This window comes from Orcinus orca, chromosome 1 (genome assembly GCF_937001465.1).
Source record: "Orcinus orca chromosome 1, mOrcOrc1.1, whole genome shotgun sequence".
NCBI classification, from domain to species: Eukaryota; Metazoa; Chordata; class Mammalia; order Artiodactyla; family Delphinidae; genus Orcinus; species Orcinus orca.
This window is the reverse complement of record NC_064559.1, coordinates 79,268,379-79,291,454: the sequence shown is the minus strand read 5'-3', so window position 1 is coordinate 79,291,454 and position 23,076 is coordinate 79,268,379. Positions and strand designations below refer to the sequence as shown.

The window sequence follows — 23,076 nt, the reverse complement described above, 5'->3', positions numbered from 1 at the left end:
TCTCCGAAAGAGAATCAAGGCCTGTGTACAGCGGCATAAACACAGCAGTGATAGGATTGGTGAGGTTCGGTGAGCAAATGCAGACCCTTTGAAGTCATATTGCATGGTACCCATTCCATGGGTCTCAACTCTCCAGGTTTAAGGGATTCTTCCTTCAGCTAAAACATGCATGTGGAACGCAGAGTATGATCCACTGTGTGATCGGGAAACGTGTTCAAATGTGTCTCAGTTTTCGTCCCCTGGTACTCGGGTGCAACATTCCAGACGCTTTACTAACACTCTCCCCACTTGGAGAGTCAGTGCCTTTAACATTCTGTTTGGCCCAGTTTGCAATTTCTGCGTAAGATGAACAGGAATAGGGAGAACCAATGAGAGACTAGCTGGAGGTGTCTGGACGGGCAAATTTAACTCTCATTTCCCACCAGGGAGAGGAATTAACCAAAGGCTCAGCGTGCCATGCCGGAACCACACTAGGGCCTGAAGCAATCATGCGGTGTTGCGACAAGCTCACAAGAAAGCGTGTTGAAGAAAGGAGCTCTGGGGCACTGTCATTCACAAACCTGCAGAGTTATAAATGACAGCTATCGTCCAAAAATATATTGAAGTAAGGCTTCCAAGAGGACTTGAAAGCGGGACAGAATTTCAAGAAACCAATTTCAGGAGGTAGACTGGAATTGCATGTAAAGCATAGGAAAAGAGGCAGAACGTCCACAATGATGCACTTGGCCAAAAAGGATGTATGCGTTTTTTCCTGAATATATTCAGGAAAAAACGCATACCTCCTTTTTGGCCAACCAAGCAAGCTTGCAAAGGAAATCTGCACTACAATGAAGTCTCACTTACCCCCGGTCAAAAGGGCCATCTGAATAAAGTATAAAATCCAGAAAGGCAGGACAGGCCATGGAGAACTGGGAGCCTTGTTATGCTGCTGGGCGGGATGGAAATTGCCAACAGCCACACTGGAGAAGTGTATGGTGTTTCCTGAAACATCTAAAAAACAAAGCAACAGAGCCTAGGGCACTTCCACTTATGGTCCTATAGCTTAGGGAAATTAAAATCAAAAAGACACCGCCACCCCAAAGTTTGGGACGGCTCTGTTTACAAGAACCTCGTTTACGGTACAAGTTCAATATTGCAAAAAGCGAAAAATGGATAAAGAAGTTGTGGTACTTACGTACAATGCAATATCACTCAGCAATGAAATCTCTGTCATCAGACCCATAGCAGCATAATGAGTGGATTCATTTACGATGATTCTAAGTGAAATAAGTCACACAGAAAAAGAAACATCATAAGATATCACTAATACACGGAATGTAAACTTGGCTACACAGGAACTGAATTACAAAACAGAACAGGTTCTCAAATGTAGAAAACCAACTTCTGCTTGCTTAAGGGGAAAGGTGAGTTGGGGTACTGCATAAAACCAGAGATAGAAATTAGCACACATACCGTTCCATAAGCCAAATATGTAACAGGTAAGAGTTACTCCTTGCTCAACGCACTGGACCCAACACCCCATATTAAACGCCTAAGAATATACCTGACTAGTAAGAATCTTAAAACCTATGGATTGATCCAGGAGCAGGAAGATGGCGGAAGAGTAAGATGCGGAGATCACCTTCCTCCCCACAGATACACCAGAAATACATCTACACCTGGAACAACTCCTACAGATCACCTACTGAAGGCTGGCAGAAGACCTCAGACCTCCCAAAAGGCAAGAAACTCCCCACGTACCTGGGTAGGGCAAAAGAGAAAAAGAATAAACAGAGACAAAAGGATAGGGATGGCACCTGCACCAGTGGGAGGGAGCTGTGAAGGAGGAAAAGTTTCCACACACTAGGAAGCCCCTTCGCGGGCGGAGACTGCGGGAGGCGGAGGGGGGAGCTTCGAACCTGCGGAGGAGTGCACAGCAACGGGTGCGGAGGGCAAATCGGGGAGATTCCCGCACAGAGGATCGGTGCCGACCGGGACTCACCAGCCCGAGAGGCTTGTCTGCTCACCCGCCGGGGCGGGCGGGGCTGCGAGCTGAGGCTCTGAGGCTAGGGTTTCGGTTTCGGACGGAGCGCAGGGAGAGGACTGGGGTTGGCGGCTTGAACATAGCCTGAAGGGGTTAGTGCACCACAGGTAGCCGGGAGGGAGTCCGGGGAAAAGTCTGCACCTGCCGAAGAGGTAAGAGACTTTTTCTTCCCTCTTTGTTTCCTGGTGCTTGAGGAGAGGGGTTTAAGAATGCTGCTTAAAGGAACTCCAGAGACGGGCGCGAGCCGCGGCTGAAAGCGCGGACCCCAGAGACGGGCGCGAGCCGCGGCTGAAAGCGCGGACCCCAGAGACGGGCGCGAGCCGCGGCTGAAAGCGCGGACCCCAGAGATGGGCGCGAGCCGCGGCTGAAAGCACGGACCCCAGAGACGGGCGCGAGCCGCGGCTGAGGGCGCGGACCCCAGAGACGGGCGCGAGCCGCGGCTGAGGGTGCGGACTCCAGAGAAGGGCACAAGCCGCAGCTGGAGGCGCGGACCCCAAAGGCGGGCGGGAGACGTTGGGGCTGCTGCTGCCACCACCAAGGGGCCTGTGTGCGAGCACAGGTCGCTCTCCATGCCCCTCTTCCGCGGAGACTGTGCAGCCCGCCACTGCCGGGTTCCCGGGATCTGGGGACGACTTCCCCGGGAGAGCGCACGGCGGGCCTCAGGCTGGTGCAGGGTCACGCCAGACTTTGCCGCCGCAGGCCCGCCCCGCATTCCATGCCCCTCCCTCCCTGCCAGCCTCAGTATGCCAGAACCCCCGAATCAGCGGCTCCTTTAACCCCGTCCTGTCTGAGCAAAAAACAGACGCCCTCCAGCGACCTACACGCAGAGGCAGGGCCAAATCCAAAGCTGAGCCCCTGTGGGCTGTGAGAACAAAGAAGAGAAAGGGAAATCTCTCCCAGCAGCCTCAGAAGCAGCGGATTAAAGCTCCACAATCAACTTGATGTACCTGCATCTGTGGAATACATGAATAGACAGCCAATCATCCCAAATTAAGGAGGTGGACTTTGGGAGCAAGATCTATGATTTTTTTCCCTATTCCTCTTTTTGTGAATGTGTATGTGTATGCTTCTGTGTGAGATCTTGTCTGTATAGTCTTGCTTCCACCATTTGTCCTAGGGTTCTATCCCTTCATGGTTTTTTCTTAAAATTTTTTTCTTAATAATCAATTTTAATTTTAAGAACGTTATTATACTTTACCTTCGTCCTTTCTTTTTCTTTCTTTCTTTCCTTCCTTCCTTCCCTCCTTTAGACAATGAATCATCCCAAATTGAGGAGGTGGTCTCTGACAGCAAGATTTATGATTTTTCCCCCTTTACCTCTTTTAGTGAGGGTGTATGTGTACGCTTCTGTGTAAGATTTTGTCTGTATAGCTTTGCTTCCAACATTTGTCCTAAGGTTCTATCCGTCCCTTTTTTTTTCCTAAATAAGAATTTTTTAATTCAATAACTTTATTATACTTTATTTTATTTTTACTGTATCTTCTTTCTTTCTGTTTTTTCCTTCTTTCCCTCCTTCCTTCCTTCCTTCCTCCCTCCCTCCCTCCCTCCTTTCGTTCCTTCTTGCCTTCCTTCCTTCGTTGCTTCTTTCTTTCTTCCTTCCTTCCTTCCTTCCTTCCCTCCTTCCTTCCCTCCTTTCCTTCTTTCTTTCCTCATACTTCTACTAATTCCCTCTACTTTTTCTCCCTTTTATTCTGAGCCATGTGGATGAAAGGCTCTTGGTGCTCCAGCCAGGAGTCAGGGCTCTGCCTCTGAGGTAGGAGAGCCAACTTCAGGACACTGGTCCACAAGAGACCTCCCAGCTCCACATAATATCAAACGGCAAAAATCTCCCAGAGACCTCCATCTTAACACCAGCACCCAGCTTCACTCAACGACCAGCAAGCCACAGTGCTGGACAACCTGTGCCAAACAACTAGCAAAACAGGAACACAACCCCACCCATTAGCAGAGAGGCAGTCTAAAATCATAATAAGGCCACAGACACCCCAAAACACACCACCAGACGTGAACCTGCCCACTAGAGAGACAAGATCCAGCCTCATCCACCACAACACAGGCACTAGTCCCCTCCACCAGGAAGCCTACACAACCCATTGAACCAACCTTAGCCACTGGAGACAGACATCAAAAACAGGAGGAACTACGAACCTGCAGCCTGCAAAAAGGAGACCCCAAACACAGTAAGATAAGCAAAATGAGAAAACAGAAAAACACACAGCAGATAAAGGAGCAAGATAAAAATGCACCAGACCTAACAAATGAAGAGGAAATAGGCAGTCTACCTGAAAAAGAATTCAGAATAATGATAGTAAGGTTGATCCGAAATCTTGGAGATAGAATGGACAATAGAATGGACAAAATGCAAGAATCAGTTAACAAGGACCTAGAAGAACTAAAGATGAAACAAGCAACGATGAACAACACAATAAATGAAATTAAAAATACTCTAGATGGGATCAATAGCAGAATAACTGAGGCAGAAGAACGGATAAGTGACCTGGAAGATAAAATAGTGGAAATAACTACTGCAGAGCAGAATAAAGAAAAAAGAATGAAAAGAACTGAGGACAGTCTCAGAGACCTCTGGGACAACATTAAACGCACCAACATTCGAATTATAGGGGTTCCAGAAGAAGAAGAGAAAAAGAAAGGGACTGAGAAAATATTTGAAGAGATTATAGTTGAAAACTTCCCTAATATGGGAAAGGAAATAGTTAATCAAGTCCAGGAAGCACAGAGAGTCCCATACAGGATAAATACTAGGAGAAATACGCCAAGACACATATTAATCAAACTGTCAAAAATTAAATACAAAGAAAGCATATTAAAAGCAGCAAGGGAAAAACAACAAATAACACATAAGGGAATCCCCATAAGGTTAACAGCTGATCTCTCAGCAGAAACCCTACAAGCCAGAAGGGAGTGGCAGGACATACTGAAAGTGATGAAGGAGAAAAACCTGCAGCCAAGACTACTCTACCCAGCAAGGATCTCATTCAGATTTGATGGAGAAATTAAAACCTTTACAGACAAGCAAAAGCTGAGAGAGTTCAGCACCACCAAACCAGCTTTACAACAAATGCTAAAGGATCTTCTCTAGGCAAGAAACACAAAAGAAGGAAAAGACCTATAATAACGAACCCAAAACAATTTAGAAAATGGGAATAGGAATATACATATCGATAATTACCTTAAATGTAAATGGACTAAATGCTCCCACCAAAAGACACAGATTAGCTGAATGGATACAAAAACAAGACCCTTATATATGCTGTCTACAAGAGACCCACTTCAGACCTAGAGACACATACAGACTGAAAGTAAGGGGATGGAAAAAGATATTCCATGCAAATGGAAACCAAAAGAAAGCTGGAGTAGCAATTCTCATATCAGACAAAATAGACTTTAAAATAAGGACTATTAAAAGAGACAAAGAAGGACACTACATAATGATCAAGGGATCGATCCAAGAAGAAGATATAACAATTGTAAATATTTATGCACCCAACATAGGAGCACCTCAATACATAAGGCAAATACTAACAGCCATAAAAGGGGAAATCGACAGTAACACATTCATAGTAGGGGACTTAAACACCCCACTTTCACCCATGGACAGATCATCCAAAATGAAAATAAATAAGGAAACACAAGCTTTAAATGATACATTAAACAAGATGGACTTAATTGATATTTATAGGACACTCCATCCAAAAACAACAGAATACACATTTTTCTCAAGTGCTCATGGAACATTCTCCAGGATAGATCATATCTTGGGTCACAAATCAAGCCTTGGTAAATTTAAGAAAATTGAAATTGTATCAAGTATCTTTTCTGACCACAACGCCATGAGACTAGATATCAATTACAGGAAAAGATCTGTAAAAAATACAAACACATGGAGGCTAAACAATACACTACTTAATAATGAAGTGATCACTGAAGAAATCAAAGAGGAAATCAAAAAATACCTAGAAACAAATGACAATGGAGACACAACGACCCAAAACCTGTGGGATGCAGCAAAAGCAGTTCTAAGGGGGAAGTTTATAGCAATACAAGCCCACCTTAAGAAGCAGGAAACATCTAGAATAAACAACCTAACCTTGCACCTCAAGCAATTAGAGAAAGAAGAACAAAAAAAACCCAAAGCTAGCAGAAGGAAAGAAATCATAAAAATCAGATCAGAAATAAATGAAAAAGAAATGAAGGAAACAATAGCAAAGATCAATAAAACTAAAAGCTGGTTCTTTGAGAAGATAAACAAAATTGATAAACCACTAGCCAGACTCATCAAGAAAAAAAGGGAGAAGACTCAAATCAATAGAATTAGAAATGAAAAAGGAGAGGTAACAACTGACACTGCAGAGATAAAAGAGATCATGAGAGATTACTACAAGCAACTCTATGCCAATAAAATGGACAATCTGGAAGAAATGGACAAATTCTTAGAAATGCACAACCTGCCAAGACTGAATCAGGAAGAAATAGAAAATATGAACAGACCAATCACAAGCACTGAAATTGAAACTGTGATTAAAAATCTTCCAACAAAGAAAAGCCCAGGACCAGATGGCTTCACAGGCGAATTCTATCAAACATTTAGAGAAGAGCTAACACCTATCCTTCTCAAACTCTTCCAAAATATAGCAGAGGGAGGAACACTCCCAAACTCCTTCTACGAGGCCACCATCACCTTGATACCAAAACCAGGCAAGGATGTCACAAAGAAAGAAAACTACAGACCAATATCACTGATGAACATAGATGCAAAAATCCTCAACAAAATACTAGCAAACAGAATCCAACAGCACATTAAAAGGATCATACACCATGATCAAGTGGGGTTTATTCCAGGAATGCAAGGATTCTTCAATATACGCAAATCTATCAATGTGATAAACCATATTAACAAATTGAAGGAGAAAAACCATATGATCATCTCAATAGATGCAGAGAAAGCTTTTGACAAAATTCAACACCCATTTATGATAAAAACCCTGCAGAAAGTAGGCATAGAGGGAACTTTCCTCAACATAATAAAGGCCATATACGACAAGCCCACAGCAAACATCATCCTCAATGGGGAAAAACTGAAAGCATTTCCACTAAGATCAGGAACAAGACAAGGGTGCCCACTCTCACCACTCTTATTCAACATAGTTTTGGAAGTTTTAGCCACAGCAATCAGAGAAGAGAAGGAAATAAAAGGAATCCAAATCAGAAAAGAAGAAGTAAAGCTGTCACTGTTTGCAGATGACATGATCCTATACATAGAGAATCCTAAAGATGCTACCAGAAAACTACTAGAGCTAATCAATGAATTTGGTAAAGTGGCAGGATACAAAATTAATGCACAGAAATCTCTGGCATTCCTATATACTAATGATGAAAAATCTGAAAGTGAAATCAAGAAAACACTCCCATTTACCATTGCAACAAAAAGAATAAAATATCTAGGAATAAACCTACCTAAGGAGACAAAAGACCTGTATGCAGAAAATTATAAGACACTGATGAAAGAAATTAAAGATGATACAAATAGATGGAGACATATACCATGTTCTTGGATTGGAAGAATCAACATTGTGAAAATGACTCTACTACCCAAAGCAATCTATAGATTCAATGCAATCCCTATCAAACTACCACTGGCATTTTTCACAGAACTAGAACAAAAAATTTCGCAATTTGTATGGAAACACAAAAGACCCCGAATAGCCAAAGCAATCTTGAGAACAAAAAAAGAAACTGGAGGAATCAGGCTCCCTGACTTCAGACTATACTACAAAGCTACAGTTATCAAGACGGTATGGTACTGGCACAAAAACAGAAAGATAGATCAATGGAACAGGATAGAAAGCCCAGAGATAAACCCATGCACATATGGACACCTTATCTTTGATAAAGGTGGCAGGAATGTACAGTGGAGAAAGGACAGCCTCTTCAATAAGTGGTGCTGGGAAAACTGGACAGGTACATGTAAAAGTATGAGATTAGATCACTCCCTAACACCATACACAAAAATAAGCTCAAAATGGATTCAAGACCTAAATATAAGGCCAGAAACTATCAAACTCTTAGAGGAAAACATAGGCAGAACACTCTATGACATAAATCACAGCAAGATTCTTTCTGACCCACCTCCTAGAGTAATGGAAATAAAAACAGAAATAAACAAATGGGACCTAATGAAACTTCAAAGCTTTTGCACAGCAAAGGAAACCATAAACAAGACCAAAAGACAACCCTCAGAATGGGAGAAAATATTTGCAAATGAAGCAACCGACAAAGGATTAATCTCCAAAATTTACAAGCAGCTCATGCAGCTCAATAACAAAAAAACAAACAACCCAATCCAAAAATGGGCAGAAGACCTAAATAGACATTTCTCCAAAGAAGATATACAGTCTGCTAACAAACACATGAAAGAATGCTCAATATCATTAATCATTAAAGAAATGCAAATCAAAACTACAATGAGATATCATCTCACACCAGTCAGAATGGCCATCATCAAAAAATCTAGAAACAATAAAAGCTGGAGAGGGTGTGGAGAAAAGGGAACCCTCTGGCACTGCTGGTGGGAATGTGAATTGGTTCAGCCACTATGGAGAACAGTATGGAGGTTCCTTAAAAAACTACAAATAGAACTACCATATGACCCAGCAATCCCACTACTGGGCATATACCCTGAGAAAACCGAAATTCAAAAAGAGTCATGTACCAAAATGTTCATTGCAGCTCTATTTACAATAGCCCGGAGATGGAAACAACCTAAGTGCCCATCATCGGATGAATGGATAAAGAAGATGTGGCACATATATACAATGGAATACTACTCAGCCATAAAAAGAAATGAAATTGAGCTATTTGTAATGAGGTGGATAGACCTAGAGTCTGTCATACACAGTGAAGTAAGTCAGAAAGAAAAAGACAAATACCATATGCTAACACATATATATGGAATTTAAGAAAAAAAATGTCATGAAGAACCTAGGGGTAAGGCAGGAATAAAGACGCAGACCTCCTAGAGAACGGACTTGAGGTTATGGGGAGGGGGAAGGGTGAGCTGTGACGCGGCGAGAGAGAGTCATGGACATATAAACACTAACAAACGTAGTAAGGTAGATAGCTAGTGGGAAGGAGCCGCATGGCAGAGGGATATTGGCTCGGTGCTTTGTGACAGCCTGGAGGGGTGGGATAGGGAGGATGGGAGGGAGGGAGACGCAAGAGGGAAGAGATATGGGAACATATGTATATGTATAACTGATTCACTTCGTTATAAAGCAGAAACTAACACATCATTGTAAAGCAATTATACCCCAATAAAGATGTTAAAAAAAAAAAAACCTATGGATTTATATGTCTCCGAAAGAGAATCAAGCATGTGTACAGCGGCATAAACGCAGCAGTGATAGGACTGGAGAGGTTCAGTGAGCAAATGCAGACCCTTTGAAGTCATATTGCATGGTACCCATTCCATGGGTCTCAACTCTCCAGGTTTAAGGGATTCTTCCTTCAGCTAAAACAGGCATGTGGAACCCAGAGTATGATCCACCGTGTGATCGAGAAACGTGTTCAAATGTGTCTCAGTTTTCGTCCCCTGGTACTCGGGTGCAACATTCCAGACGCTTTACTAACACTCTCCCCACTTGGAGAGTCAGTGCCTTTAACCTCCTGTTTGGCCCAGTTTGCAATTTCTGCGGAAAATGAACAGGAATAGGGAGAACCAATGAGAGACTAGCTGGAGGTGTCTGGACAGGCAAATTTAACTCTCATTTCCCACCAGGAAGAGGAATTAACCAAAGACTCAGCGTGCCATGGCGGAACCACACTAGGGCTTGAAGCAATCCTGCGGTGTTGCGGCCAGCTCACAAGAAAGCGAATTGAAGAAAGGAGCTCAGGGACACTGTCATTCACAAACCTGCAGAGTTATAAATGACAGCTATCATTCAAAAATATATTGAAGTAAGGCTGCCAAGAGGACTTGAAAACGGGGCAGAATTGCAGGAAACCGATTTCAGGAGGTAGACTGCAGTTGCATGTAAAGCATAGGAAAAGAGGCAGAACGTCCACAATGATGCACTTGGCCAAAAAGGGCGTATGCGTTTTTTCCTGAATATATTCAGGAAAAAACGCATACGCCCTTTTTCGCCAAACAAGCAAGCTTGCAAAGGAAATCTGCACTACAATGAAGTCTCACTGCCCCCCAGTCAAAAGGGCCATCTGAAAAAAGTGTAAAATCCAGAAAGGCAGGACAGGCCATGGAGAACTGGGAGCCTTGTTATGCTGATGGGCGGGATGTAAATTGCCAACAGCCACTCTGGATAAGTGTATGGTGTTTCCTGAAACATATAAAAAACAAAGTAACAGAGCCTAGGGCACTTCCACTTATGGTCCTATAGCTTAGGGAAATTAAAATCAAAAAGACACAGCCACCCCAAAGTTTGGGACGGCTCTGTTTACAAGAACCTCGTTTACGGTACAAGTTCAATATCACAGAAAGCGAAAAATGGATAAAGAAGTTGTGGTACTTACGTACAATGCAATATCACTCAGCAATGAAATCTATGTCATCAGGCCCATAGCAGCATAATGAGTGGATTCAGGTACGATGATTCTAAGTGAAATAAGTCACACAGAAAAAGAAACATCATAAGATATCACTAATACACTGTATGTAAACTTGGCTACACAGGAACTGAATTACAAAACAGAACAGGGTCTCAAATGTAGAAAACCAACTTATGCTTGCTTAAGGGAAAAGGTGAGTTGGGGTGCTGCATAAAACCAGAGATTGAAATTAGCACAGATACCGTTCCATAAGCCAAATATATAATAGACAAGAGCTACTCTTTGCTCAACGAGGTGGACTCAAGACGCCATATTAAACGCCTAAGAATATACCTGACTGGTAAGAATCTTAAAACCTATGGATTTATATGTCTCCGAAAGAGAATCAAGCGTGTGTACAGCGGCATAAATGCAGCAGTGATAGGATTGGTGAGGTTCGGTGAGGAAATGCAGACCCTTTGAATTCATATTGCATGGTACCCATTCCAGGGGTCTCAACTCTCCAGGTTTAAGGGATTCTTCCTTCAGCTAAAACAGGCATGTGGAACCCAGAGTATGATCCACCGTGTGATTGGGAAAGGTGTTCAAATGTGTCTCCATTTTCGTCCCCTGGTACTCGGGTGCAACATTCCAGACGCTTTACTAACACTCTCCCCACTTGGAGAGTCAGTGCCTTTAACCTCCTGTTTGGCCCAGTTTGCAATTTCTGCGGAAAATGAACAGGAATAGGGAGAACCAATGAGAGACTAGCTGGAGGTGTCTGGACGGGCAAATTTAACTCTCATTTGCCACCAGGAAGAGGAAAAAACCAAAGGCTCAGCGTGCCGTGCGGGAACCACACTAGGGCCTGAAGCAATCCTGCGGTGTTGCGGCCAGCTCACAAGAAAGCGAGTTGAAGAAAGGAGCTCAGGGGCACTGTCATTCACAAATCTGCAGAGTTATAAATGACAGCTATCGTCCAAAAATATATTGAAGTAAGGCTGCCAAGAGGACTTGAAAGCGGGGCAGAATTGCAGGAAACCGATTTCAGGAGGTAGACTGGAATTGCATGTAAAGCATAGGAAAAGAGGCAGAAGGTCCACAATGATGCACTTGGCCAAAAAGGGCGTATGCGTTTTTTCCTGAATATATTCAGGAAAAAACGCATACGCACTTTTTGTCCAACCAAGCAAGCTTGCAAAGGAAATCTGCACTACAATGAAGTCTCAGTGACCCCTGGTCAAAAGGGCCATCTGAAAAAAGTGTAAAATCCAGAAAGGCAGGACAGGCCATGGAGAATTGGGAGCCTTGTTATGCTGATGGGCGGGATGTAAATTGCCAACAGCCATTCTGGAGAAGTGTATGGTGTTTCCTGAAACATGTAAAAAACAAAGCAACAGAGCCTAGGGCACTTCCACTTATGGTCCTATAGCTTAGGGAAATTAAAATCAAAAAGACACAGCCACCCCAAAGTTTGGGATGGCTCTGTTTACAAGAACCTCATTTACGGTACAAGTTCAATATCACAGAAAGCGAAAAATGGATAAAGAAGTTGTGGTACTTATGTACAATGCAATATCACTCAGCAATGAAATCTATGTCATCAGGCCCGTAGCAGCATAATGAGTGGATTCAGGTACGATGATTCTAAGTGAAATAAGTCACACAGAAAAAGAAACATCATAAAGTATCACTAATACACGGTATGTAAACTTGGCTACACAGGAACTGAATTACAAAACAGAACAGGGTCTCAAATGTAGAAAACCAACTTATGCTTGCTTAAGGGGAAAGGTGTGTTGGGGTGCTGCATAAAACCAGAGATTGAAATTAGCACAGATACCATTCCATAAGCCAAATATGTAATACACAAGAGCTACTCCTTGCTCAACGAAGTGGACTCAACACCCCATATTAAACGCCTAAGAAAATACCTGACTAGTAAGAATCTTAAAACCTATGGATTTATATGTCTCCAAAAGAGAATCAAGCGTGTGTACAGCGGCATAAACGCAGCAGTGATAGAATTGGTGAGGATCGGTGAGCAAATGCAGACCCTTTGAAGTCATATTGCATGGTACCCATTCCATGGGTCTCAACTCTCCAGGTTTAAGGGATTCTTCCTTCAGATAAAACATGCATGTGGAACCCAGAGTATGATCCACCGTGTGATCGGGAACCGTGTTCAAATGTGTCTCAGTTTTCGTCCGCTGGTACTCGGGTGCAACATTCCAGACGCTTTACTAACACTCTCCCCACTTGGAGAGTCAGTGCCTTTAATCTCCTGTTTGGCCTAGTTTGCAATTTCTACGGAAAATGAACAGGAATAGGGAGAACCAATGAGAGACTTGCTGGAGGTGTCTGGACGGGTCAATTTAACTCTCATTTCCCACCAGGAAGAGGAATTAACCAAAGGCTCAGCGTGCCATGCTGGAACCACACTAGGGCCTGAAGCAATCCTGTGGTGTTGCGGCCACCTCACAAGAAAGCGAGTTGAAGAAAGGAGCTCAGGGGCACTGTCATTCACAAACCTGCAGAGTTATAAATGACAGCTATCGTCCAAAAATATATTGAAGTAAGGCTGCCAAGAGGACTTGTAAGCGGGGCAGAATTGCAGGAAACCGATTTCAGAAGGTAGACTGGAACTGCATGTAAAGCATAGGAAAAGAGGCAGAACGTCCACAATGATGCACTTGGCCAAAAAGGGCGTATGCGTTTTTTCCTGAATATATTCAGGAAAAAACGCATACGCCCTTTTTCGCCAAACAAGCAAGCTTGCAAAGGAAATCTGCACTACAATGAAGTCTCACTGCCAAGGCAACGTGAGCAAGCCAGGCAGGAGTTACCTCACAGCAGAGGTCCCACCTCTCAGAAGGGTGAGAAACCCAGCCAACATCAGACTCTCACCAGAGGGCCCACATCACCAAGGGGATGGGAACCAGGCAGGAGTGTCTTCACACCAGCGGGGCCACATCATCGACAGGTGAGGTACTCAGCAAATGTGTCCTCAAACCAGAGGATCCACATCACTAAGGGCCTCGGAGTGAGGCAGGCAGGAGTAGCCTCACAACACAGGGCCCATAGAATAAAAAAGTGAGGAATCCAGCAGTTGGAACCTCCCAGCAGGCGGCCCAGAGCACCGAGGCTATGGGATCCAGGCCACAGTGAACTCACAGAAGAGGACCCATGTCATGAAACTGAGCAACCCAGCCATTGGGAACTCAGAGCAGAAGGCCCACATCCCCATTGGGATGGGAACCTGGCAGGAGTGGCCTCGCACCACTTAGCACATATCAGAAAATGTTAGGAGCCCAGCAGTTAGGGCCTGACCTCAGGGGGCCCTCATAACTGAGGGGAGGAGACTCCCAGCAGGTTCCAACTGCCAACAGATGGCCCAAGTCTACAAGGTGGCATGCGCCAACCAGGCAGTAGGGACCACAGAGCAGAGGGCCTATCTCACAGAAGGGTGAGGAACCGAGGCAGGATGAGACTCTCACCAGAGGGCTCACAACACCAAGGGGATGGGAACCAGTCAGGACTGTCCTCCCACCAGTGGGGCCACATCATCGAAAGGTGAGGAACCCACCACATGCGGCCTCATATCAGAGGACATACATCACAAAGGGGATGGGAGTGAGGCAGGTAGGAGTAGCCTAAAAACAGAGGGCCCAAAGAATAAAAAAGGTGAGGAATCCAGCATTTGGAATCTCCCAGCAGGCGGCCGAGAGCACAGAAGCTATGGGATGCAGGCAGGAGTGAACTAACAGCAGAGAGCCCACATCATGAAACTGTGAGCAACCCAGGCGTTGGGACCTCAGAGCAGAAGGCCCACATCCCCATGGGGATGGTAACCTGACAGGAGTGTCCTGGCATCACTGGGCTCACATCAGAAAACGTGGGGAGCCCAGCAGTTAGGGCCTGATGCTAGAGGGCCATCATCACCGAGGGCAGGACGCTCCCAGCAGGTTCCATGTGCCAACAGAGGGCCCACGTCACCAAGGTGATGTGTGCAAGTCAGGCAGGATTGACCTCACAGCAGAGGGCCTACCTCACAGAAGAGTGAGGAACCCAGCCAGGATAAGACTGTCACCAGAAGGCCCACATCATCAAGGGGATGGGAACCAGGCATGAGTGTCCTCACAACAGTGGGGCCACATCATTGAAAGTTGTGGAACCCAGCACATGTAGCCTCAAACCAGAGGACCCACATCACGAAGGGGTTGTGAGTGAGGCAAGCAGGAGAAGCATCGCAACACAGGACCCATAGAATACAAAAGTTGAGGAATCGAGCAGTTGGAACCTCCCAGCAGGCGGCCCAGAGCAAGAGGCTATAGCATCCAGGCCAGAGTGAACTAACAGCAGAGAGCCCACATCATGAAACTGTGAACAACCCAGCCGTTGGGACCTCAGAGCAGAAGGCCCACATCCCAATGGGGATGTGAACCTGGATGGAGTGTCCTCGAACCACTGGGCGCACATCACAAAATGTGGGAAGCCCAGCAGTTAGGGCCTGACGCCAGAGGGCCCTCATCACCGACGGGAGGAGGCTCCCAGCAGGCTCCAAGTGCCACCAGAGGGCTCATGTCCACAAGGCGAGGTGAGCAAGCCAGGCAGGAGTGACCTCACAGCAGACGGCCCACCTCACAGAAGGCTGAGGAACCCAGCCAGGATCAGACTCTCAACAGAGGGCCCACATCACCAAGGGGATGTGAACCAGGCAGGAGTCTCCTAAGACCATTGGTCCCACATCATCGAAAGGTGAGGAACCCAGCACATGTGGCCTCAAACCAGACGACACACATCACGAAGGGGCTGGGAGTCAGGCAGGCAGGAGGATCCTCACAACAGAGGGCCCAAAAAATTAAAAAAGTGAGGAATCCAGCAGTTGGAACCTCCCAGCAGGCGGCCAAGAGCACAGAGGCTATGGGATCCAGGCCACAGTGAACTAACACCACAGAGCCCACATCATGAAATTGTGATCAACCCAGCCGTTGGAACCTCAGAGCAGAAGGCCCACATCCCTATGGAGATGGGAACCTAAGAGGAGTGCCCGAGCATCACTGGGATCACTAAGAAAAGTTGGAGAGCCCAGCAGTTAGGACCTGACGTCAGAGGGCCCTCATCACAGAGGTGAGGAGGCTCCCAGCAGGGTCCAAGTGCCACCAGAGGGCTCATGTCAACAAGGCGAGGTGAGCAAGCCAGGCAAGAGTTACCTGATAGTAGAGGGCCCACCTCACAGATGGGTGAGGAACCCAGCCAGGATCAGACTCTCACCAGAGGACCCACATCACAAAGGGGATGGGAACAAGTCAGGTTTATCCTCACACCAGTGGGGCCTCATCATCTTAAGGTGAGGAACCCAGCACATGTGTCCTCAAACCAGAGGACCCACATCACCAAGGGCCTTGGAGTGAGGAACGCAGGAGTAGCCTCACAACACAGGGCACATAATATAAAAAACGTGAGGATTCCAGCATTTAGACCTCCAGCAGTCGGCTCAGAACACCGAGGCTATGGGATCCAGGCCACAGTGAACTCACAGCAGAGGGCCCACATCATAAAAGTGTGAGCAACCCAGGCGTTGGGACCTCAGCACAGAAGGCCCACATCCCCATGGGAATGGGAACCTGGCTGGAGTGTCCTCGCACCAGTGGGCGCACATCAGAAAATGTGGGGAGCCCACCATTTAAGGCCTGACACCAGAGGGCCGTCATCACCGAGAGGAGGAGGCACCCTGCACGCTCCAACTGCCACCAGAGGGCTCACGTCTCCAAGGTGATGTGTGCCAGCCAGGCAGGAGTGACCTCACAGCAGAGGGCCTACCTCACAGAACGTTGAGGAACCCAGCCAGGATTAGACTCTCGCCAGAGAGCCCACCTCACCAAGGGGATGGGAACCAGGCAGGAGTGTCCTCACACGAGTGGGGCCACATCATCGAAAGGTGAGGAACGCAGCACATGTGGCCTCAAGCCATAGGACAGTCATCACCAAGGGGCTGGCAGTGAGGCAGGCAGGAGGAGCCTAACAACAGAGGGCACATAGAATAAAAAAGTTGAGGAATCCAGCAGTTGGAACCTCCCAGCAGGCGGCTCAGAGCACCGATGATAAGGGATCCTTGCCGGAGTGAACACACAGCAGAAGGGCCCACATCATAGTACTGTGAGCAAGCCAGCCGTTTTGACCCCAGAGCAGAAGGCCCATATCCCCATGGGGATGGGAATATGGCAAGAGTGTCCTCACTCACTTGGTGCACATCAGATAATGTGGGGAGCCCAGCAGTTATGGCCTAAGGCAAGAGGGCCCTCATCACCGAGGGGAGGAGGATCCCAGCACACTCCAACTGCCACCAGAGGGCCCACGTCGCCAAGGTGACGTGTGCCAGACAGGCATGATTGACCTCACAGCAGAGGGCCCACCTCACAGAAGGGTGAGGAACCCAGCCAGGATCAGACTCACCTGAGGGTCCACATCAGCAAGGGGATGGGAACCAGTCAGGACTGTCTTCCCTCCAGTGGGGCCACATCATCGAAAGGTGCGGAACCCAGCACATGTGGCCTCAAATCAGAGGACACATATCACAAAGAGAATGGGAGTGAGGCAGGCAGGAGTAGCCTAAAAACAGAGGGCCCGAAGAATAAGAAAGGTGAGGAATCCAGGAGTTGGAACCTCCCAGCAGGCGACCGAGAACACAGAAGTTATGGGATGCAGGCAGGAGTGAACTAACAGCAGAGAGCCCACATCATGAAACTGTGAGCAACCCAGGCGTTGGGACCTCAGAGCAGAAGGCCCACATCCCAATGGGGTTGTGAACCTGGCTGGAGTGCCCTCACACCACTGGGCACACATCACAAAATGTGGGGAGCCCAGCAGTTAGGGCCTGACGCCAGAGGGCCCTCATCACCGAGGGGAGGAGGCTCCCAGCAGGCTCCAAGTGCCACCAGAGGGCTCATGTCCACAAGGCGAGGTGAGCAAGCCAGGCAGGAGTGACCTCACAGCAGACGGCCCACCTCACAGAAGGGTGAGGAACCCAGCCAGGATCAGACTCTCAACAGAGGGCCCACATCACCAAGGGGATGTGAACCAGGCAGGAGTCTCCTAAGACCATTGGTCCCACATCATCGAAAGGTGAGGAACCCAGCACATGTGGCCTCAAACCAGACGACACACATCACGAAGGGGCTGGGAGTGAGGCAGGCAGGAGGATCCTCACAACAGAGGGCCCAAAAAATTAAAAAAGTGAGGAATCCAGCAGTTGGAACCTCCCAGCAGGCGGCCAAGAGCACAGAGGCTATGGGATCCAGGCCTCTGTGAACTAACACCAGAGAGCCCACATCATGAAAATGTGAACAACCCAGCCGTTGGGACCTCAGAGCAGAAGGCCCACATCCCCATGGAGATGGGATCCTAAGAGGAGTGCCCAAGCATCATTGGGCTCACTAAGAAAAGTTGGTGAGCCCAGCAGTTAGGGCCTGAGCCAAGAGGGCCCTCCTCACTGGGGGGAGGTGATTCCCAGAACGCTCCAACTGCCACCACACGGCTGACTTCACCAAGGCAATGTGTGCCAGCCATGCAGGAGTGACCTATCAGCAGAGGGTCTCCCTCACAGAAGGGTGAGGAACACAGCCAGGAACAGACTCTCACCAGGGGGTCCACATAACCACGTGGATGAGAACCAGGCAGCAGTGTCCTCACACTAGTCGGGCCACATCATCGAAAGGTGAGGAACCCAGCAAAGGTGGCCACAAACCAGAGGACCCACATCACCAAGGGGTTGAGAGTGAGGTAGGTGTCTGGACGGGCATATTTAACACTCATTTCCCACCAGGAAGAGGAATTAACCAAAGGCTCAGCGTGCCCTGCCAGAAGCAGATTAGGGCCTGAAGCAGTCTTGCGGGTTTGAGGCAAGCTCACAAGAAAGCGAGTTGAAGAAAGGAGCTCAGGGGCCCTGTAATTCACAAAACTGCAGAGTTATAAATGACAGCTATCGTCCAAAAATATATTGAAGTATGGGTGCGAAGAGGACTTGAAAGCGGGGCAGAAATGCAGGAAACAGATTTCAGGAGGTAGACTGGAATTGCATTTAAAACATAGGAAAAGAGGCAGAACGTCCACAATGATGCACTTGGCCAAAAAGGGAGTATGCGTTTTTTCCTGAATATATTCAGGAAAAAACGCATACGCCCTTTTTGGCCAACCAAGCAAGCTTGCAAAGGAAATCTGCACTACAATGAAGTCTCACTGCCCCCCAGTCAAAAGGGCCATCTGAAAAAAGTGTAAAATCCAGAAAGGCAGGACAGGCCATGGAGAACTGGGAGCCTTGTTATGCTGATGGGCTGGATGTAAATTGCCAACAGCCAGGCTGGAGAAGTGTATGGTGTTTCCTGAAACATCTAAAAAACAAAGCAACAGAGCCTAGGGCACTTCCACTTATGGTCCTATAGCTTAGGGAAATTAAAATCAAAAATACACAGCCACCCCAAAGTTTGGGAGGTATCTGTTTACAAGAACCTCGTTTCCGGTACAAGTTCAATATCACAGAAAGCGAAAAATGGATAAAAAAGTTGTGGTACTTACGTACAATGCAATATCACTCAGCAATGAAATCTATGTCATCAGGCCCGTAGCAGCATAATGAGTGGATTCAGGTACGATGATTCTAAGTAAAAAAGTCACAGAGAAAAAGAAACATCGTAAGATATCACTACTACACGGAATGTAAACTTGGCTACACAGGAACTGAATTACAAAACAGAACAGGGTCTCAAATGTAGAAAAGCACCTATGCTTGCTTAAGGGGAAAGATGAGTTGGGGTGCTGCATAAAACCAGAGATTGAAATTAGCACAGATACCGTTCCATAAGCCAAATATGTAATAAACAAGAGCTACTCCTTGCTCAACGAATTGGACTCAACACCCCATATTAAACGCCTAAGAATATACCTGACTAGTAAGGATCTTACAACCTATGGATTTATATGTCTCCAAAAGAGAATCAAGCATGTGTACAGCGGCATAAATGCAGCAGTGATAGGATTGGTGAGGTTCGGTGAGCAAATGCAGACCCTTTGAAGTCATATTGCATGCTACCCATTCCATGGGTCTCAACTCTCCAGGTTTAGGGGATTCTTCCTTCAGCTAAAACATGCATGTGGAACCCAGAGTATGATCCACCGTGTGATCGGGAAACGTGTTCAAATGTGTCTCAGGTTTCGTCCTCTGGTACTCGGGTGCAACATTCCAGACGCTTTACTAACACTCTCCCCAATTGGAGAGTCAGTGCCTTTAATCTCCTCTTTGGCCTAGTGTGCAATTTCTGCGTAAGATGAACAGGAATAGGGAGAACCAATGAGAGACTAGCTGGAGGTGTCTGGACGGGCAAATTTAACTCTCATTTCCCACCAGGAAGAGGAATTAACCAAAGGCTCAGCGTGCCATGCCGGAACCACACTAGGGCCTGAAGCAATCCTGCGGTGTTGCGGCCAGCTCACAAGAAAGCGAGTTGAAGAAAGGAGCTCAGGGGCACTGTCATTCACAAACCTGCAGAGTTATAAATGACAGCTATTGTCCAAAAATATATTGAAGTAAGGCTGCCAAGAGGACTTGAAAGCGGGGCAGAATTGCAGGAAACCGATTTCAGGAGGTAGACTGGAATTGCATGTAAAGCATAGGAAAAGAGGCAGAACGTCCACAATGATGCACTTGGCCAAAATGGGCGTATTCAGGAAAAAACGCATACGCAATTTTTGGCAAACCAAGCAAGCTTGCAAAGGAAATCTGCACTACAATGAAGTCTCACTGACCCCCGGTAAAAAGGGCCATCTGAAAAAAGTGTAAAATCCAGAAAGGCAGGACAGGCCGTGGAGAACTGGGAGCCTTGTTATGCTGATGGGCGGGATGTAAATTGCCAACAGCCACTCTGGAGAGGTGTATGGTGTTTCCTGAAACATCTAAAAAACAAAACAACAGAGCCTAGGGCACTTCCACTTATGGTCCTCTAGCTTAGGGAAATTAAAATCAAAAAAACACAGCCACCCCAAAATTTGGGAGGGCTCTGTTTACAATAACCTCGTTTCCGGTACAAGTTCAATATCACAGAAAGCGAAAAATGGATAAAGAAGTTGTGGTACTTACGTACAATGCAATATCACTCAGCAATGAAATCTATGTCACCAGGCCCGTAGCAGCATAATGAGTGGATTCAGGAATGATGATTCTAACTGAAATAAGTCACAGAGAAAAAGAAACATCATAAGGTATCACTAATACACGGAATGTAAACTTGGCTACACAGGAACTGAATTACAAAACAGAACAGGGTCTCAAATGTAGAAAACCAACTTATGCTTGCTGAAGGGGAAAGGTGAGTTGGGGTGCTGCATAAAACCAGAGATTGAAATTAGCACAGATACCGTTCCATAAGCCAAATATGTAATAGACAAGAGCTACTCCTTGCTCAACGAAGTGGACTCAACACCCCATATTAAACGCCTAAGAATATACCTGACTAGAAAGAAACTTAAAACCGATGGATTTATATGTCTCCGAAAGAGAATCAAGCGTGTGTACAGCAGCATAAACGCAGCAGTGATAGGATTGGTGAGGTTCGGTGAGCAAATGCAGACCCTTTGAAGTCATATTGCATGGTACCCATTCCATGGGTCTCAACTCTCCAGGTTTAAGGGATTCTTCCTTCAGCTAAAACATGCATGTGGAACCCAGAGTATGATCCACCGCGTGATCGGGAAACGTGTTCAAATGTGTCTCAGTTTTCGTCCCCTGGTACTCAGTGCAATATTCCAGATGCTTTACTAACACTCTCCCCAGTTGGAGAGTCAGTGCCTTTAACCTTCTGTTTGGCCCAGGTTGCGATTTCTGCGGAAGATTAACAGGAATAGGGAGAACCAATGAGAGACTAGCTGGAGGTGTCTGGACGGCCAAATTTAACTCTCATTTCCCACCAGGAAGAGGAATTAACCAAAGGCTCAGCCTGCCATGCTGGAACCACACTAGGGCCTGAAGCAATCCTGCGGTGTTGCGGCCAGCTCACAAGAAAGCGAGTTGAAGAAAGGAGCTCAGGGGCACTGTAATTTACAAACCTGCAGAGTTATAAATGACAGCTATCGTCCAAAAATATATTGAAGTAAGGCTGCCAAGAGGACTTGAAAGCGGGGCAGAATTGCAGGAAACCGATTTCAGGAGGTAGACTGGAATTGCATGTAAAGAATAGGAAAAGAGGCAGAACGTCCACAATGATGCACTTGGCCAAAAAGGGCGTACGCGTTTTTTCCTGAATATATTCAGTAAAAAACACGTACGCCCTTTTTGGCCAACCAAGCAAGCTTGCAAAGGAAATCTGCACTACAATGAAGTCTCACTGCCCCCCGGTAAAAAGGGCCATCTGAAAAAAGTGTAAAATCCAGAAAGGCAGGACAGGCCATGGAGAACTGGGAGCCTTGTTATGCTGATGGGCAGGATGTAAATTGCCAACAGCCACTCTGGAGAAGTGTATGGTGTTTCCTAAAACATCTAAAAAACAAAGCAACAGAGCCTAGGGCACTTCCACTTATGGGCCTATAGCTTACGGAAATTAAAATCAAAAAGACACAGCCACCCCGAAGTTTGGGACGGCCCTGTTTACAAGAACCTCGTTTACGGTACAAGTTCAATATCACAGAAAGTGAAAAATGGATAAAGAAGTTGTGGTACTTACGTACAATGCAATATCACTCAGCAATGAAATCTATGTCATCAGGCCCATAGCAGCATAATGAGTGGATTCCGGTACGATGATTCTAAGTGAAATAAGTCACACAGAAAAAGAAACATCATAAGATATCACTACTACACGGAATGTAAACTTGGCTACACAGGAACTGAATTACAAAACAGAAAAGGTTGTCAAATGTAGAAAACCAACTTATGCTTGCTTAAGGGTAAAGGTGAGTTGGGGTGCTGCATAAAACAAGACATTGAAATTAGCACAGATACCGTTCCATAAGCCAAATATGTAATAGACAAAAGCTACTCCTTGCTCAACGAAGTGGACTCAACACCCCATATTCAACGCCTAAGAATATACCTGACTAGTAAGAATCTTAAAACCCATGGATTTATATGTCTCCGAAAGAGAAACAAGCGTGTGTACAGCGGCATAAACGCAGCAGTGATAGGATTGGTGAGGTTCAGTGAGCAAATGCAGACCCTTTGAAGTCATATTGCATGGTACCCATTCCATGGGTCTCAACTCTCCAGGTTTAAGGGATTCTTCCTTCAGCTAAAACATGCATGTGAAAACCAGAGTATGATCCACCATGTGATCGGGAAACGTGTTCAAATGTGTCTCAGTTTTCGTCCCCTGGTACTCGGGTGCAACATTCCAGACGCTTTACTAACACTCTCCCCACTTGGAGCGTCAGTGCCTTTAACCTCCTATTTGGCCCAGTTTGCAATTTCTGCGGAAAATGAACAGGAATAGGGAGAACCAATGAGAGAC

The 23,076-nt window shown here is 46.2% G+C and overlaps 1 long non-coding RNA gene across 5 annotated transcripts in view; it reads right to left on the bottom strand.

Moving 5' to 3' along the window:
* LOC125965249 (uncharacterized) overlaps window positions 1-23,076 on the bottom strand; it is a 376,884-nt gene that overhangs the window by 168,648 nt on the left and 185,160 nt on the right. For all 5 annotated transcript variants that reach the window (XR_007478913.1, XR_007478914.1, XR_007478917.1 and 2 more), the window contains exon 3: window positions 19,153-19,238. This is a non-coding gene — a long non-coding RNA (uncharacterized LOC125965249). The remainder of the gene's footprint in view (window positions 1-19,152; window positions 19,239-23,076) is intronic.